General features: G+C 50.8%; 4 non-coding genes across 4 annotated transcripts; 2 read left to right on the forward strand and 2 right to left on the reverse strand.

Moving 5' to 3' along the window:
- The first annotated feature begins 2396 nt into the window (after positions 1-2396).
- Positions 2397-2501, forward strand: TRNAL-CAA (transfer RNA leucine (anticodon CAA)). The gene is made up of 2 exons: positions 2397-2434; positions 2456-2501. It is a non-coding gene; the product is annotated as a tRNA-Leu (tRNA).
- A 7736-nt stretch (positions 2502-10237) lies between these two features.
- TRNAK-UUU (transfer RNA lysine (anticodon UUU)) lies at positions 10238-10310 on the forward strand. Its single transcript has one exon. It is a non-coding gene; the product is annotated as a tRNA-Lys (tRNA).
- Positions 10311-13367: 3057 nt separating this feature from the next.
- TRNAK-UUU (transfer RNA lysine (anticodon UUU)) lies at positions 13368-13440 on the reverse strand. Its single transcript has one exon. It is a non-coding gene; the product is annotated as a tRNA-Lys (tRNA).
- A 3285-nt stretch (positions 13441-16725) lies between these two features.
- Positions 16726-16815, reverse strand: TRNAR-UCU (transfer RNA arginine (anticodon UCU)). Its single transcript is given in 2 exon segments — positions 16726-16761; positions 16779-16815. It is a non-coding gene; the product is annotated as a tRNA-Arg (tRNA).
- Between the last annotated feature and the right edge of the window lie 1073 nt (positions 16816-17888).

Genomic DNA, 17888 nt, shown 5'->3' on the forward strand with positions numbered 1-17888 from the left:
TTAGAATTCTTCTCTAAATATTGGGCAAGAACCCTCTCGGGCTTATTAATGTTGGAGATTTATTAATAAGCATGTGGTGATATCATATGGCACCCCAAATTCTGGTAACATGTGTGCCATCTCAGATGGTGCTTCTGGGGAACTTTAAAGGGCCACATTTTCATATAGATTTTAGGGGGTCATTTCTGATATCAAAGGGATAGAGAGAGCGCCCAGTCACTCAGATTAGGGGAGAGCGAGGTTACATGGTTGAGTGGAGAAAATACACCTGGGCAGACCAGGTGGGCTTCTCAGCTCCCAGGCAGACAGCTGAGCGCAGTTGTCTGGACTCCCTAGTTTTTAAGGAAGTCTGTTTACCCACCTCCCCCTCTCCTCCAGGACACAGGTTTGGGATTCCTAGCAGGAGGGTTTGTTGGGTGAAAATTAGCAAATTCCTCCCTAGATTTGCTGGTGCTGGGCAGAACAGAAGGGCACATGTTATCAGGTAACCCCTTTGGTCCTGAGGTTAGAGAATTCTCCAGGGAGCTTTCCTTGGGGGAAGGGCTGAAAATACATCATTTTGTATGAGAGATTGAGCATTCTCAACAGGGACATAAGGAGGAGGGACCTGGAACTAATTCCTTGTGGATATGGAGGGAGGACCCTACAATCTCAGTGAGACTGGAAGCACTTAACTGATTTCGCTCTCTCCTTCTTATTTTGAGTGTGTCTTATTTCTGAACACTGGAGGTTTCTAGGTGCCTTAGGGGTCTCCCTTTCTCCCCTTGTCTGCTGAGATTAAGGCTTATCATTCAAAATAGTACTTGCTAACTCCTGAGCAGCCATCGTGATCACACCAAGGATGTCACTTTTCTACCTTCAGGAGTCCCAGTAGTCACGAGCAGGCACCTCTCCCACACAAGTCACATGTGACGCCATGTTTGTCCTGCAAACACCCAGCGATCCTACAAGTGCTTTGGCAGCTATGCAAAGGCCGGCCGGGACCAGCAGCTCCAGCAGAGTCAGAGCTGTGAGGTGTCTTTCTTCCAGCCTCAGCCAACTCTTACAACAAGGCAGCCACGTCCCACAAGTGAGCACTTGGGTGATGCAGAAAGAGGGAGCCCACCTGCGGTTTCTGATGAAGTGAGGGATGGCCTTGCCTTGGCTGGTTTGCTAACAGAATACTGAGACTGGCTAACTCATAGAAAAGGAAGTGCATCCCTCACAGTTCTGGGAATCCTGGGTGGGAGAGGCCGCGGAGTCCCAGAGTGCAGGGCATAGGATGGCATAGCAGGGTGCGAGACAGAGCTGCTGGTTTTGTGTGTGTGTGTGTGTGTGTGTTGACAGGCAAAGCTAGGCAGTGAGAGAGACAGAGAGAAAGGTCTTCCTCTGCTACTGCCGGCGCACCCTGTGCCAATGGAAAGCCAGGAGCCAGGTGCTTCCTCCTGGTCTCCCACATGGGTCCAGGGCCCAAACACTTGGGCCATCCTCCACTGCCTTCCCGGGACACAGCAGAGAGCTGGACTGGAAGAGGAGCAACCAGGACAGAATCCGGCGCCCCAACCGGGACTAGAGCTGGGGCTGCTCTTTTAACAAGGCCGTTCCCCAAATAATCCATGACTCTACCAAATTGTTAGCACACAAATGGATTCCTCCATTGCAAAGGCCAGAGCGACAACCACCTCCCACTTAAACCCTCAAACCATAGCAGGCCTGTTATGAGCTTTGTTCTCAAGAGTCAGGGGGCGGGGCGGGGACAAGGAGTGGCGAAAAAATAAAAGTTAAGGAAAAAAAATCCCACGCGGTTCTTGCAGAGTTTTAGAAGGAAACTGTGTTTCCTAATTCAGAGACACGTCATAAAACAAGAGTCAAAGCTTCAGGACACGCTCACAATTTCATTCTAAGCGTATCTTCACAGAAAAACCTTGGAAGGAGATAAATCAGTGTAATGGTGGCTGTTGGCTTCATTTTGAACTTTTAAGTGCTGCATAAATAGACTGCTGTTTTTTAAAATTATATCTTAAAAAGGGTGCTGGAGTAATGTCTTCGTTGGTTTAATTTTACTTCCGGTAAATGGGATTTGCGCAACTAAATTAAATGCAGTTGCAATACCTGGAAGACCTGCCCTTCGACCGGGCCACGCGAAGCCCTCTTGTCCAGAACGGCCAGGCACGGAGGTTTGTCTACCCTGGGCAGCTTGGAGCTGCCCCGAGCACCAAGCGCCCCGTCGCCGGGGCCTCCGCGGGGGCGCCCCTGCAGCCCCAGCCCCCCGACCCCCGCCCGGCCCGGGTCGGAATGGCTCCGCTCTGCCCGGATACCTGCCGACCGCCGTCCGCCCGCCGCGCGCTTCTGTCACAGGGCTCGCAGAGCGCCGGAGCCAGGGCTCATATAGCCGGCAGTCAAAATTGTAATTGTGTGTCAGGATGGCCGAGCGGTCTAAGGCGCCAGACTCAAGCGTTCGCTTCCCGCCTGGGGCTTCTGGTCTCCACCTGGAGGCGTGGGTTCGAATCCCACTTCTGACACAGTTCGCTCTTTTTCCTTCCCGACCACACACGTTCGGTTTTCGGTTTTTCATACCGTGCACGGTAGACAAGGCTGCGAAGTTTGATCCTAAGTTTTCGCGGGTGCCCTGCCAGTTCCAGGGCACAGGCCCTTCGCGGTGCCAACGACTCTTCCGAGAACACTCGTAGGTCACAGCACAGAAACAACCGCCACGCTGCTAAAAAACGGAATCAGAACCGACTTCTGCGAATTACGCGACTTGGAGCTCCTATCTGCGTTCTTTGGAAGGTTGAAGATTGTGTCCTCTTGCAGACCCTAAACCTCGGTCTGAGAATTCGGGGCTTCTGCTTGGCCCACGTTGCGCGCGCTCTCTCCGCACCTGCCACAGCCGGGGCCGGGTCGCAGGCAGGCCGCTGGGCTTTTCCGGGGAAAAAGCGTAATTTGAGATCAAAAGCACACAAATGGGCGACTCGGAGTTTGAGGAAAGTGTCTTTACGAAAGAATAATTTTAAATACTTCGGAAAGGGTGTCTGTTGGGGAAGACGAATGGGCCAGATACCGGGGAGAGAGTGGGAAACGCAAAAACTGTAAAAATAGAGACTGAGGCGGGGGGGGGGGGGGGCGGGGGGGAGATATAGGTGTGGGGGGGGAGAGAGAGAGAGGCGGGGCAAGAGGGAAACAGAGATGGAGAGGGGGGAGAGAGACAGAGACAAACCTTTCACTGCCCACCAAAACACAGCTTGGCAGGGACACCCAAGTGGGATTAGCTTCTCTCTCTAGAAGCCCCCGCCTCTGCCTCTGCTCTCTTTTCCTGTCCATAATTAAACTCCACTGTGTACACGCCCTTCCTCACCCCGACGGATTCGAAGCACCTACACATTCCCCCTGAAATGGAGAAATTCCGGTTCTTTTCCTCCATTCTCCCCTTTAATTTTTTTTTCCCCCAGCCGTTCCTCTGAACCGGGAGAGCTCAGTGTTCTGTTAGCTGATTTTATGTGCGGCTCCAGAGCAGGCCAAGCCGGTGAACCCGACCAGGAAAATAAAGGCTTGTTTCCCTGTAACACGGAACCTGAGCGGTGGGGAGCCCCCGGCCAGGACACCGCTGTGTCCACCTGCAGCTATTTACAAACGTAAATGCAGACACAGGAAATGTACTTATTGCCACAGTACTTGTATGCGTAAACTCCGAATGTGTCGCACCACAATGAACTTCTTCATCGCGCTTTCCCGCGAACTCTGCGGAGCAGCCTTGTGCGCACACCGCGGCCGTGTTGTGTTTGCCCCGCGTTCCTCTTCCAGGTCCCGCCGTGGAGAAAGGCGGTGCGCTTCCCAGCCTGCGCCCTGGCCGCAGTCTCGGGACGAGAGCGTGCGGCTCCCCCGGCGAAGTCCCGCGCGTGCCTGGCGCTCCGCGGGGTGCCAGGGCGTGGGAGCCGCCGCACAGTCCCGGCCTTTCTCGCTCCACGCCCATCGCCACCTCGTGCCCACCGCCCTCGCGGCTCTCCCGCGTTCTGTCCACCCGCTTGGATCCTTTTTGCAGGCGGGGAGAAGACAGGAGAAGGGGCGACGGGACGTGGCTATCATCGGACCTGGACGGGAGCAGGGAGGACCGATCGGCCGACTTCGCGTCTTCCAAAGGCGCGCGCGGGACCGGCAGTAGAAGGCTCATTTTGTGCGCCCAACCAGCAGGAGTGACTTGACTTGGGGATTTTTGTTTGCTTTGTTTTCCCATAGAGACCTTTAAGTACTGTTTTAAAGGCGGTGCCGAGCAACACCAAGCGTGAAGAGCCTGAACTCGACGCAAGCTGCTGGAGTGAGCTCCCAGTGTGGCCTTGTGAATCATTGCGGCTGCTGCGAACCTTTTCTCGCCCGGAGAGTTAGGAAAACACGGCCACCTGTAGACTCTGGAGGACGAAGGAGAACGTGTGCAGGCGCTCTCCCCAGCACGCCATGGCGTCACCTCTGGGCCCACTGCGACCCTGGTGTTCGACCTCCCAAACGCTTTGGAAAATGCGCCGGACTAAACTCGTTCAAACTTACAACCCCCTCGCTCCCTGTCGGGGTCATTCAGCCTGAAAGGGAGAAAGGGGATTTTCCCTCTGCCTGCCGAAGCTTCGCTGGAATAAGCTAAGATTAAACAGGAGAAAAGCCACACACTCACAGCAACGAGAGAAAAACCCGAGGTGTGACTACCCACCTGTTTAATGGGGTCCCGAAACTCAGATGTCCCCTTTTCTGTAGGAGATGTCCAGAGGCAAGCAAAGCCCGGCTACAGAGCAGAGGAACCCCCCCCACAAGGTGTCCGATGCCCTCTGACTGACAGCAGTCAGGTGTTAGATGCCCACTGTCTTCTTCCCGGGGGAAGGTTCCACAGAGCAGGAGTCAGATAGAAATCCCTGTGCCTGCATCCACTGTTACATCGCTCTGTCGGTTGAGGTAAACATTTTTCTCAAAATGACAGCTTTCAGAGCCAGTCCTACATTCAGAGTCTCTGAGGGTAGGATATTTTACTCTCTTTCAAGCTTCTGGCAACTCTGCAGGGACATCCCCCCCCCCAACTTTTTTAATATATATTTTCATTTCATTTGAAAGGTAGAGAGACAGAGACCTCCCATCTGTTGGTTCGCTCCCCCTAGGGCCCACCAGCAGCCAATGCACGGTGAAGCCCTGTCAGAAGCAAGAGTAATTCAAGTTCAAAGTCCACACTGGGCTGATCCCAAGCATTTCCATATAGCAGCTTTCTCCTGCCCAAGGTACACAACTTTCCACTCCCCATAAATACGTATATTTAATAATACCTCCCAAAATTGTGAGGATGAAAATGAGTTTAATACATGTGCAGTGTTTCAAATCTCACTTAATAATTGCATAGTAAATCCTGAATAAGTTACCCAATGTCCAATTGAGGAGGGAGTTTTGAGACATAGGCTCCCACCTCCTTGTTGGGAAGTCATAATAACAAAGCTTTTCTCTCCTCAAAGGACTGGCCTCACAGAGCATGACAGAGTGGCAGTGGGGATACCGTAAGAAAACCAGAACCCAACAGTAGCTAGTAGCGACCTCTGTCATGGCAGATGCCTCTCAATTTCTGTATATTCTTGTCCCCACAGAGATCAGGATTGAAAGCAGAGTCACACATTAGGTGCACGAGTGTGGGCACCCCCCATGGAGAGATACCTGCCACAAGTCATCCATGAGGGGAGAGCCCAAGAGAATCAAACAACAAGGACAAGAAGCCAAAAGACAAAAACTGAGCTGCTCCTGTGTGTAACTGTATCCTGGAGTTGGGAGCGGTCCCTTGATTGAATATACAAAAGGGTGGAGTCTGGGTGAGGTTTAGGGGGGCTTTTTGGGAGTTTCATGGAGCCTCCATGTGGCCATAATGGCGTCTCCTCCTTCCTGGTCCTAGAAGAGACAGGTGCACCATGGGAAGTGGGCATAGTGGGTTGACACATCAGAGGGTGGAGTTACAGTGCAGGGCTATCCAGAAATTGGGAAAACTCTTCCAGTTCCTCTATTCCTACTTAATATTCTTGTCTGTTTCCCCTATGTCACATCAGAGTGTCAACAGAATAAAAAGACCCATAAAAAAGGTTAATAAGAGATTTATGCAGGGCAGAATAAGAGTGACCCAGGCCTGGGAGACACAGGTACAGTGACTTTTAATGACTCTTGGAGGGGTGGAGGGATGTGTGTGCCAGCAGGGAGGTGTAGTGGGCTAAGCCTGCACCTGCGGTGCTGGTTCCTATCCTCTCTGACCCAGCTCTGCTTATGGCCTGGGAAAGCAGCAGAGGATGGCCCAAGTGCTTGGGCCCCTGCACCTGCATGGGAGATACAGAAGAAGCTCCTGGCTCCTGGCTTCGAATCAGCCTAGCTCTGGCTGTCGCAGCCATTTGGGGACTGAACCAGTGGATGGAAGACCTCTCTCTCTGTCTCTCCCTCTCTCTGTCTGTAACTCTACCTCTCAATAAATAAATAGATAAAATGAGTCTTGGGAAGTATTTCAAAGTGATCAACTTCTAGTCAGCATGTATGTATTCCATCATAGTACATTTTCCATTTACCATTACACAGTGAGCACACATTAGTTATTCAGTAGGTTGAGCATACATAGGAATTCTTGGAGCAGATGTTAAAACAGAGATGAAGATTTGGGTGAAGTTCTCAGCTCCTGGCTTTGGCCTGGCCTAGCTCTGCTGTTGTGAGCATTTGGGGGGGTGTATCCGTGGATGGAAGATTTCTCTCTCTTTCTCTGCCTTTCAGGTAAATAGGAATTAGTGAATTTAATTAATTTTTTCAAAAAACACATCAAAAGACAAATATGAGACAACAAAAGCTAAAAGCATTTCCCCAAAACAAATGAATGAGGCTTTAACATCAAAAACAGGTGTCTATTTTGCTGAGTGTGCTGCATTTTGAAAATAAGCAAGCAATGAGGCCGTGTATTTAACACCTTTCTCAGGCCCAGGAAGCCCACGTTGTTGGGGAGCTTAACCTCCTCAGAGCAATGATGACTCTGTCCCTCCAGGGTCAAAATATTATCTGCAATTGTGCTAGCGGCTACAAGCTACAGCCAAACCACAGCTGCAACACTGGGCTTCTAAGAGTTCACAAGAACTCCTAAGCAGCTGAATGGAAATTGGAGGACAGCTTTGGAGCTAAAAATGAGACAGTAGGGGTGGGTGATGTAAATGAAATACATGTGCCATACCCCCACCCCCGGGAAAACCACCCACAAGGAGGGGGCAGCCTACAAGACACAGATTGGCTTTGCCGGAATAGGAACCCTTGCACGGAGCTTGTCAGAAGTGGATGGGGCCCAGATACAGCCACAGCCTGGACCACAGCTACCGTGTCGCATGTCCAAATGTTCCTCTCGAGGTTTCCTGGGGGATGCTCACTTAGGACTCAAAGTAACGGCTGCAGGCCCGGAGGCCAGCGGTCTTCTTTTGGAAGGCGGTAATTTACTTGCATCAGTGCAGCTGGGAGGCCACTGGACGTGAAACCAGCTAGGGAACTGACCCCAAGACTTCTGTCTTAAGAGGTCAACGTGAAGTCTGGCTTCTGTGTGTGACAGCAAACCACGGCACACTATCTTCAGTCTCAGCCCTCCATCCTGAACTCTCTGGCACACTCAGGACTCTGACCACCCACCAGTCTCGCTGGTGCCTTGCTCCCGCTGAAGTGCTATCGCAAGTCTCCCTGATAAGGCTGGGAAGACTGAAGGGATGCATTGACCGTGTAAGACCACCGACACCCAGCTGCTGCCCTACACAGAAAAATCTTGCTACAGCTTCCGGCCGGATCATCTGTTGTAAGTTGCCCTGATGAACTCTTGGAATCTTCTATGAGCTTCCTTCTTCACTTTTCAGTCTCATAATTCCTGCCCTGTGGCTGACATTCAGACATTTTGAGCAGAGAGGGAGAAAACGAGACAAAGCAGTCAGTCAGGGAGACATCCGATCAGGACTGGTCAGCTCAGCCTGCAGGGCCTTCGGGATTCAGATCTTCTGTGTCCGGTTCTTTTCAAGAAACCAGGGTTCTCACTGACCTAGGGAAAAGATGATTTCTGGTTCCTTTCAAAACCTGGAGTACTTATTGATAACTCATCTTAGTAAAACTGCATTAAAAAAAATGCCCCCTCTGTCGGGCTCTGGTTCCTGGCCCCAGCTTCCTGCTAATGCCACCATAGAAGGCAGTAGGGATGGCCTAAGTACTTGGATCCCCGACACCGACGCACGTGGGAGACCTGGACTGAGTTCCTGGCTCAGGGCTTCTTGCAGGCATTTGCACAGTGAGCCAGCAAACGGGATAACTGTCTCTCTCATAACTTATAATTAGTTTTTTTTTTTTTTTTTAAGTTCCTTCTCTTCAATAGTGCGATCTCTGGCCAAGACCTTTAGTTTGTTTTTAAATCACACGGAAGAACCGGACATGCAACCATAGGCCGGAAGGGGCAGGCGATGGCAAGGCTGGGACAGCAGGTGGTCGAAGGCTCACGGGAGAATACAAATCCCAGGGAGAGGTCGCACCTTGGGTTCTGAGTTTTAAAAAAGAGGACTTGAGGGAAGGGAAGAAGGCTGCGAGTTCGTCTGGGTGCTGTGTAGGACTTGTCAAAGGTTGCTGCTCTTGGCATGCCCGGAAGCTTGGAGAAGGAGACAGCCAACCAGCCAGGCAGCAGACAGCAAAGGTGGGAGAGAGCGGCATTGTCTAAGAACTGACCTCAGGGCAAAGCCTGGGAGTGGTTCGTTCCAAGAACCGAGACTCTGACTAAAAGCAAAAGCAAACAAAAAGCCGGGCCCGCAGACACAGCCGGGAGGCACCTGAGCCTGTTTGGGGGACAGCGTCCGAGGGCCAAGCCGCCCACGCGCGCACCGGGTCTCGCAGGCCACACGCCACCTGCGTCTCGCTGTGCTGGAGACCCCAGCCGCCGGCCTCGGCGGGGAGGTGTGGAATCGCCGCGTCTCCCTCGATTCCGCAGGCACGCTTGCGGGAGGAATGTGCTTTCCTCCTTCCCTTCCGCCGGCTACGCCCGCGACGTGGGCCAGCGCGCGCCGTCGGGGGCAGGCGCGGAACCACGTTCTTGAATCTGTCCCTACGGATCCGCCGGTGAGCCCCGAACAGGTGCACGCCGCGTTTCCGAGACAGAGGTCCGGAGTCCTGCTTTCTGGAAGAATCGGCAGAACGCAGACCTCGTAGGGCTGGCTCGAGGCTCAGACTTTTGAGAAGGACACGTGAGACCGACCGGGAATGAAAGCAGAGGCTGGAGGAGGTGGAAGCGCGAGGCGGGAAAATCCTGGGGAGAGTGGGCGTCTGGGCTAAGAGGGGGGAAGAAGCGAGGCTGCGTCAGCGCTGCGGCGCCGCAGGCCTGCGCTCGTCCCGCAATTCCCCAGAGCTGCGGGGGCGAGACCACCCTCTCCGAGCGCCCTGCTCTCGCACTGGATCGGGGCTGCTGTTCTCCAGCCCTGCAAGGCTCCCACGCGCGCACCAAGCAGGTGCGGCCAGGTGCGAGCTGCGAGCGACAGCGACACCCACGCGCCGCGCTCCTCCCCGTTTGGGGGATCTTGATGGAACCGATCTTTACCAACGTGTCGAGAGCCCTGAGACCTGCCGGGACCGAAGCGCGCGGGTTTACTGCTAGAGCTGCTCTGCCTTCAGATGGAGCCCCTTATGAAACGTGGAGTTAAAAATAGGGAGAGGAGGGCTCGGCGCACGGCCCGGCCCACGGCTGGGTCCACGCTGAGCCCACGACGGGGCCAGGGCTGGAGCAGTGGACGCCAGGGAAGGCACACTCGCGATGCCACGTTTGTCGTCTGTGGCCCTAGCGATGAGATTCCAGGAAACCCAAGTTTGGAAGAAAGACCTCAGAAACCTGAAAAGCCGAGGGACAGACAGGCAGGCAGGCCGGCAGACAAACACACACACACACACACACACACACACACACACACACAGAGAGAGAGAGAGAGAGAGAGAGAGAGAATATGAAAGAATGAGAGAGAGTCAGTTTTCCACCTTCTAGTTCTCCCCTTATTGCCTGCGTGTGCCGGGGCTGGGCAAGGCCCGGGCCAAGTCGCCCCATCTGGGTTCCCCACGCGGGTGTCAAGGACCCAAGGGCTAGAGCCCACACCCCTGCCCGGCGAGGTGCAGGTTGCCAGGAAGCTGGAACTGACTGAGCAGCAGTCAGTTCTGCTTCCCAGGAGTCCCTTAGTGATTAGTTTAATCATTTTATGTAGTGAGACAAAGGCTTTTCCACAGAGCCTGGGTAGCTCAGTCGGTAGAGCATCAGACTTTTAATCTGAGGGTCCAGGGTTCAAGTCCCTGTCCAGGCGCACTGGTTCATTTCACCCCCTCTAGATTACTTCGTTGCGGTGACCTGTTTTTGCCTTGGGTCATTAGGAATTTGACAGTATCCACTCAGTACCCTGTGTCAGTGTTAGCAGAAACACTTTCCAAAGGAAACTAAAAAGAGCATCTTATAAAAATAACAGGGAAAATGAAATAATAAAAGAAAATGTACAGATGTTTAGAAATATACTCAAATATGCCAGAAATCACAAAAAATGTAAATGGTCTAAACACTCTCTTTAAATGACAAATATTTTTGGACCACATTTTAAAATGAAAGAAACCAGTGGTAAGGTTACTGGAATACTCATCTTTTTTTAAATTCCCACTATTGTGCATTGACTGGGGTTGCAGCTTGGGTGGCCTGACAAGAAGCCAGGAACTTCACAAGCATAGTCTACCTCCGAGTTTCCTCATGACCCAACTTTTCCTACAGAGAAGATGTGCAAAAGCCCCTGGCTGAAAACAAGTCAGAACACTTTCTGAGATTGTCTTGTCTGTCTTTTCAGTGTTTACATTATGATTCTGTCGTTAAGGCTAATAACCCTGGCCGTGGGTGGCCAGTGTGCTAAGCCATTTCCTCTCGATACACTGAGTTCAATGTCACTCACGAAGTAGTCCTTTTTGTCTCAGGTCTAAGATGCACCTGTGGGTCCATAGTGTTAGTCGTCAACCTCTTTTTTTTTTAAGTTATGTTATTTATTTGAATAATTAGGCCCATGTCATTCAAAATCATTTCCCTGTCTTTGCTTATTTATTTACGTTTGCACATATGTATAACACAGCATCATTTTAAATGTGAAAACTATGTGAAGAGGTAGGTACTCAAAGAAGGCTTACCCTCCTTGGCTGTGTGTGTTCCCTCCTTCCCATCCACTCCCACAGCAACCCATCTCACGACTTCCTAGATCATCTTTCCTGCATGTCTTTGTAAATAAACAAGCAGACACATCATTTTAAAAATATTCTCGTCTTTCTTAGACTAAAGACAGTGTCCTATAGGTACTGGCTGGACCTCAATACTTTGACTTAGCAACAGCCCCTGGAAATCCAGCCTGCACTTTTCTACAGCTGCGCTGAACTCCACGTGGATGTGACAAGCTAGTTAAGCACACCTCACGCGCGAGCATTTGGTGTTCCTGATATTTTGAAATTTCAAACATGCTGCCATGAATAAGCAGGTTCATGAATAGCTTCAGTTTGCTGGATGTAGATTTTCAGGGTGAACTGTTAGACTTGGGGTTGCTGGGGCAGCCTTTGGCACAGCAGTTGAGGCGCGGCTTGAGACGCACACATTGGTGTGCCTAGGCTCAAGTCCTGGCTCCACTCCCGACTCCATTTCCTGCTGGGATGCACCCTGGGAAATAGCAGGTCATCTCACAAGTAGCTGGGGCCCTGCCACCCACCCACATGCCAGATCTGGATTGAGGTCCTGGCTCCTGGCTTCAGTCTGGCCAGGACTGGGCTATTGTGGGCATTTTTGGAGTAAACCAGCAGATGGGAGATTTCTCCCTCGCTCTCCTCCCCTCACTCCCTGCCTTTCAAATAAATAAAATTTTAAAATTATTTAAAGATTTAATTATTTTTCTTAAAAAAAGAATAGGGCAATGGCATTGTGGTGTAGTTAAAGCTGCCACCTGAGGCACCGACATCCAACATAGCCTGCCCAGCCCCAGCCATTGTGGCCATCTGGGGAGTGAACCAGTGGATGGAAGATCTCTCTCTCTCTCTCTCTCTCTCTCTCTCTCTCTCTCCCTGTCTGTCTCTCTCTGCCTATCCCCCTTCTGTATCTCTAATTTTCAAATAAATAAATAAATCTTTTTTTAAAAAAGAATGGAGATTGTTGGTGAAGTCATTCACATATATGTAATTTCATTAACTATAAATTACCTCCACGAAGATCGTGCTTTGCCTACATTCTAATCAGAAACATGTTCTCTACAGCCTTGACATACTTCTTACATTTTTGTCAGTCTGACAGCAGAAGTCATGTACCTCTGTGTCATTGCAATTTACAGTTCTTTACTATGGCGTCTGAACATATTTTCATGTGTGCAAGGCATAAATATACATGTATACATAATTATCGTGAACACCTTAGCCCATCTCACTATGAAGCTTTGTCCTTTCTTTCACTGTTACAGCTTCCCTGGATATGTGGGATTTAACCCCTCAAAATGCACTGCAGACACTGCCCCCCCACCTCCACTCCTACCCCTGTCTGCCAGCTCTCTGTAGTGTCCTAGCACGGTGATTGCTTTGTGCAGTTTAATGATCAGCCAGTCCAGCATTCAGCCTGAAGCAGTGGATTCCTCCAGCTGTTCTTGGACACTCATCCTTTGCCCAAATGAATCAGCCACGACTCCCCAATTTTATGCCAGTCACACCCCAATACAGAATTCCTGGTGCCCTGCCCATTGAGGGGTTTCTGAGATCCAGTTGAGGCAGGGAAACGGCCCCCAAATTTTCAGATTCTGTAACCTCTTCTGAGTGTGACTGGCACAGTGGAAATGAGGAACATGACCCCGAGCTGAATGCACCCTGCTCTGCACACACACACATACACACACGCACAGGGTGGAAACCTTGACTCTGTCCAGAAATCAATTAAGATATTAGAAAAATCCATAGCACGGTACACAGAAATACCTGGAAGTTCATTTCCAGGGCTACAGATGATCTAGATCCCAGGATGAAGAGAGTGAGTTTTTAAGGAAAGCACCAAGTGGGTGGTTGATGACTTCAGAATGTCTTTGGATCTTCATTTTGACTGTTTTGTTTGTGTAGGGCAGGCAAAACTTCTGTGTACTGCAATCCTAAGACCTGTTCACACACCTGACCTGACCAACTGCACCCGACCCTCTGGAATAAGGAAATTCTCCCATACCACTCAATGATTTTGAATAATTCAACCACGATTTACGTTTGTTGTTGCTATAAAGCCTTTGTTTTCCTATTGAGAGTGACTGGAAGGCCGAAAGCCCAGGCACAGGGTAAAATACCCTGCGTTTCTAGAGGGACTGAGGCTAAAACTAAGCAGCCGCCTGAACAGGGACTTGAACCCTGGACCCTCAGATTAAAAGTCTGATGCTCTACCGACTGAGCTACCCAGGCTCTATGAATGAGTTTGCGATCCTCCTATAAGTGATGTAGGTCTCCAGGATGACAAACAGGAGACCCTCACAATTTGAGGAACTACTTGGGTCTTGCAGATGAAGAGCTCACTCACTCTGAAGCTTGGGTTATTCAATCACTAACCAGCCATTCCACCTCCTCACTGTACTTTCATGGGACAGCCAAATGTGGCGATTATGCAGAGTCAGTTATTGAGGGTCCATGAGCTGTGCAGAGGGTGGGGAGGGTCACGGGACAGAATATGCAGGGAACAGAGATTGTTCTGAGGAAGGATGGAGGAATTGAGGCCCATTCACCAGAGAACCGAAAGATGAGGACAGAGAATGAAGGGGATCTGCCACACGGCAGGACACCAAGCTCTGGTCTGGGAATAGTTCCTGTGTTTCCAGAGATGAGGCATCTGCGTTCTTTGCAGGGGAGGCTCGAGGCCTCTAACCTTCACCTCCATATTTCATCTGAGCCCCAACTCATTTGAGAATGGAGATCAGCAGCTAGGTCAGCGTGGCACTGGCGTTCACCAGTGATCATTCTCCAACAGACATGTTTGGGGCCCAGTAGAGAGGAATGGAGGCAAAATCCCCAGAGAAGGGGGCAGAAGGTGGGGGGCTGCCTAACCCAGGATTTCTTACCTTTGAGCCAGTAATCCTCAACATTTAAGACATTATTCATTTCTACATATGAAGACAAATGCAATCCTGACCAAATATGAATAAAAAGCTTAAGTCATATGTTACTATGCTACCAGTTATTATTATAAAAGTGCAATGTATATATCATTATATGTTATACATAGAATTTCAGGAATGAAAAACAATATGACAAATAGGAGGATATATCCAAAAATTCAAGGAGAATGGAATTGAAAAGTACAATTAAAATATATCTTTATTTCTCAACATAAGCTCCATCAGGTTCAAGTTCAATACACTTTTGTGAGTAATTTTACCAACATTAGTTCATCCGTAGAGACTGAGTGTCTGGGAATTTAACCCATCCCAAAAAAGAACTGGTGCTGGACTTTTGCTCTTGACCGGTCCCCTTCCTCCTCTTGATAGCATTTCTTCGGTTGTGCTTTGTCTTGGGGATTGTACTAGTAAAGCCATGTTTCATATCCTGTTACAATTCTTGGAAGAAATGCTTCAGAATTTGGACTCCTTGTTGAGAATTCCATTGGAAACTCTTTTCTTCGACTGCTCTGGGTACATCAGTTTTAACGTCCCTGGAGTGGAAAGTTTGGCTTACTGAGAAAAAGAAATCCCCCCAAGAAAGTATTTTTCTTAAACCATTCTATGACAATGTAAAGATTACATTAAATAGTACGCATTATAAATTACATATTATATGTATTATTCTTCCACTTGCCTCTGTTCTCTTTCTGCCTTGACAGATTGCTCTCTGACCTGGCACAAAGCTGCATCTGAAATTTTTCTTTGCTCTCTTGCTCCTAATTTGCTCCATCCCTCTGCTGATCTGTATTTCCTGCTTCTTAAATTCCATCTATTTTTGTTTGTTTCACTCTTAGTGGAGATTTTTCTAAAAGGTCTTTTAGGTTTTAAAATAAGGTTTGTCTATTAAGTTACACTTTCCAGTTTATACAGATTTCCCCCACACATTTTGTCAGTATTTTTGCCTCTTTATTTTTGGCTGGCCCAAATCCTCAATTTGTCCATTTGGGCCTTCTGCCAGCAGGGTAAAGACCCACATGGGAGAGACCTGCACGAGGATGACGGGCATGAGCTAAGAATCGGGCCTGCAGCAACTGTATACATGTGGACGCCCGCTGTCCCCTGCTCCGTCTCCTCTGCTCTCAGTGGGGTGCTTGTACCCTCAACCATGCCAGCCCAACCCCACCCAGAAACCTCTGCTTTTTTTTTCTTTGAAGAATAAACCTTCCGATTTCTTCCAGGTGTGGGGGAAACACCCACAGTGCAGAGGTGCTTGGAAGCTACAGAGCCAGCTGCTTCTCAAACTTCAGCCACGCTGCTTTGCTTCGTTTTTTCCTAAAGCTCCTGAGTCTCTCCCAGGCTCTTCTGGGTCTTTAAGGCTTACCTGCCTGTGGGCCCTCAAGACATGTGGCTCTCCAAGACACGTTTCTGTCTGTAAATCTGCAATGGATTTCACTCTGTGATCCTGTTTTCTCAACGTCTCAGCTCCTTCTATCTTTAGGAGCCAGTTCTTGTTTACTGGGTTTCCCTGAAATGCGGATTCCCAATGGAGGTGACCATGCAAAAGCCCTGGGCTCCAGCGACAGCTCCACTTACAAGACAGAGTTTCTTGGAGAGATGAGAATGACAGTGCCAGCTTTGAGAGTGACAGCATCGTCTCTTCCTCCCAAATGAGGTCAACAGGTCAACCATGATTAAAGCCCCAGTAGCTCTCTCTGGTATATCGCTTTCTGGTTCCTTCTCTTCAGCTATCAAATTATGTCTCCTTCTGTCGAATCTAAAGAGAGTAGGCTCAGGAGACCTTAAATCTTCACTGTGGATCTAAATGATGGGCAAAACCCTTTACCTGCTATATCTGCCCAATAGTGGTTTGTACTAACGTGTAAGTGTCCTCGCTTCTCGGCCCTTAGGCTAAGTGTGAATGGTTGAATGCTCTATCATTTGAAATGTAAAAAAGGTGATGATAATAAAGACCGGGAGAGACATAGAGGGGAACAATATACTCTTCCAATTGCACATCTGGCCATGGCTTTGGTTTTTGTTTCTGTCATCACATTCTGGACCTCTGTTCTACTTTGAAGATGATCACTCTTCATGGTGATGAGTTATTACTAGCAAATGGATTCTAGTATTCTTACTAGGTCTGAAAATAAAAGTGATATTAGGAAATCAAAGGAAAATCAGTTGAGGCTAATAAAGGATCCATGTGAAAGAATTTCCCGGAAACTTTCAATGAAAGGCAGCAGATCGATTGGGGAGCAGAGAAAAAGAGACAGAAAGTCTGATGCCCTGGATACCTGAAGCAGGCACCGAGGAGGGAATGAAGGCGGGAGCGCCCTGGGATGCACAGGAGACAAATTTTCCAGCTGTCTTTGCACAACTGGGAGACATTTGCCGAGCCCCGGTTTGGAACAAAAAGTCTCAGACATCCTCCTCCGTCCTCCATCCTCCGTAGTTCTTTCAAAGCAAACTAAATTTTAGCTAAGTCATTCAAGCTGCAAAACATTGCGCCACCGAGAAATCCTCACGGATGCGGATGGTGAGGCGGGGTCGTTCCCAAAGCAGGAACCGCTGACCGAGCAGAAAATGGCACATGTCTTGGCTCTGGCGGGATTCGAACCCGCAACCTTTGAATTCCTGTCGACCAGGCGTTAGAAGTCCAACGCGCTATCCGTTGCGCCACAGAGCCTCACTGTAGGAAGACTGGCGTCCTCGGCCTAGGCTGTATTTATTGGGTTATTCACGTGAGACCCTGCTCTGTCCCCCTCGCCCCCGCGCACAAGGTCAAGAAACACGCAGCGCCGGGGACCGCTGCTGCGGAGGGTGGAACCGCCTCCCCGCCCCAGCTCCGACCCGCGTTTGCGGGTCTATTCTGACACTGGCCGGGCCCCGGCCCCCACAGCCCTACCGGCCCCGGTCCGTCACCCGCGCGGCAGCCAGCGCCGACCTCGGGGGCGCAGCGCGGAGCCACCCCCGGAGTGCTGCTGGGGAAGAGCGGGGGTCCCGGGGACCCCCGGGCAGAGCTGGGCGTGGCGACTCGGATCAGAGCACCGCGCCGAACCCTGAGAGGGCGTCGGAGCCAGCCGCCTCGCCGCGCAGGGGGCTCGGGCAGCGCCGAGGGGCAAACGCCGCCGCCTCACGATTCCCGCTACGTCTGACGGCGCAGGTGCAGAGTGGAGAGGACGAGCTTCACCCGGACCCCAGGCTGGGCATCAGGGCTCGGAGGTGGCTCAGGCCAGCTCCCGGCTGCGGTTGGCTGCGGGGCTCCCGCGCGCCTCCCCGGACCGGCGCCCCGAGAGCGCTCCCGGCTCCCGGCCCTGTGTCCAGGTGCGCTGGCCCCTTCTCGCGGTCGCCGCAGCAGCACTCCCGGTGGGTTTCCCGCACCCTCCGGACTTCTCTTACCTCCTTCCCCTTCCTCTCGCCTGTATTTCATCTGCTGGCCCCAGGAAAAGAGGTGGCGGATGGACGGAGAGGGACTCTGTCCTCTTCGCTGGGCACTTGTCGACTCTTCGGAGAATAAGCACCTGGCATACTTCGGTCCTGGCCGGCTTGAGTAGTTTCCGCCCTGTTCACCCCAGTCCGTGCCATGGCAACTTATTTCTTATTGGTGAGAATCCAAGCATTTTTAAACACGCCGTTGGTTGCAGATTACCTATTTTCTAGAGTTTTTGTTTTAGTTGTCTGCAGCATGCGTGGTCGGCGGCGAACTACGCAGAACATTCACTAGAAAGCCTTAGTGGACGCAGGTGGACGGCGGCGGCC

This window comes from Oryctolagus cuniculus, chromosome 5 (assembly GCF_964237555.1).
Source record: "Oryctolagus cuniculus chromosome 5, mOryCun1.1, whole genome shotgun sequence".
NCBI classification, from domain to species: Eukaryota; Metazoa; Chordata; class Mammalia; order Lagomorpha; family Leporidae; genus Oryctolagus; species Oryctolagus cuniculus.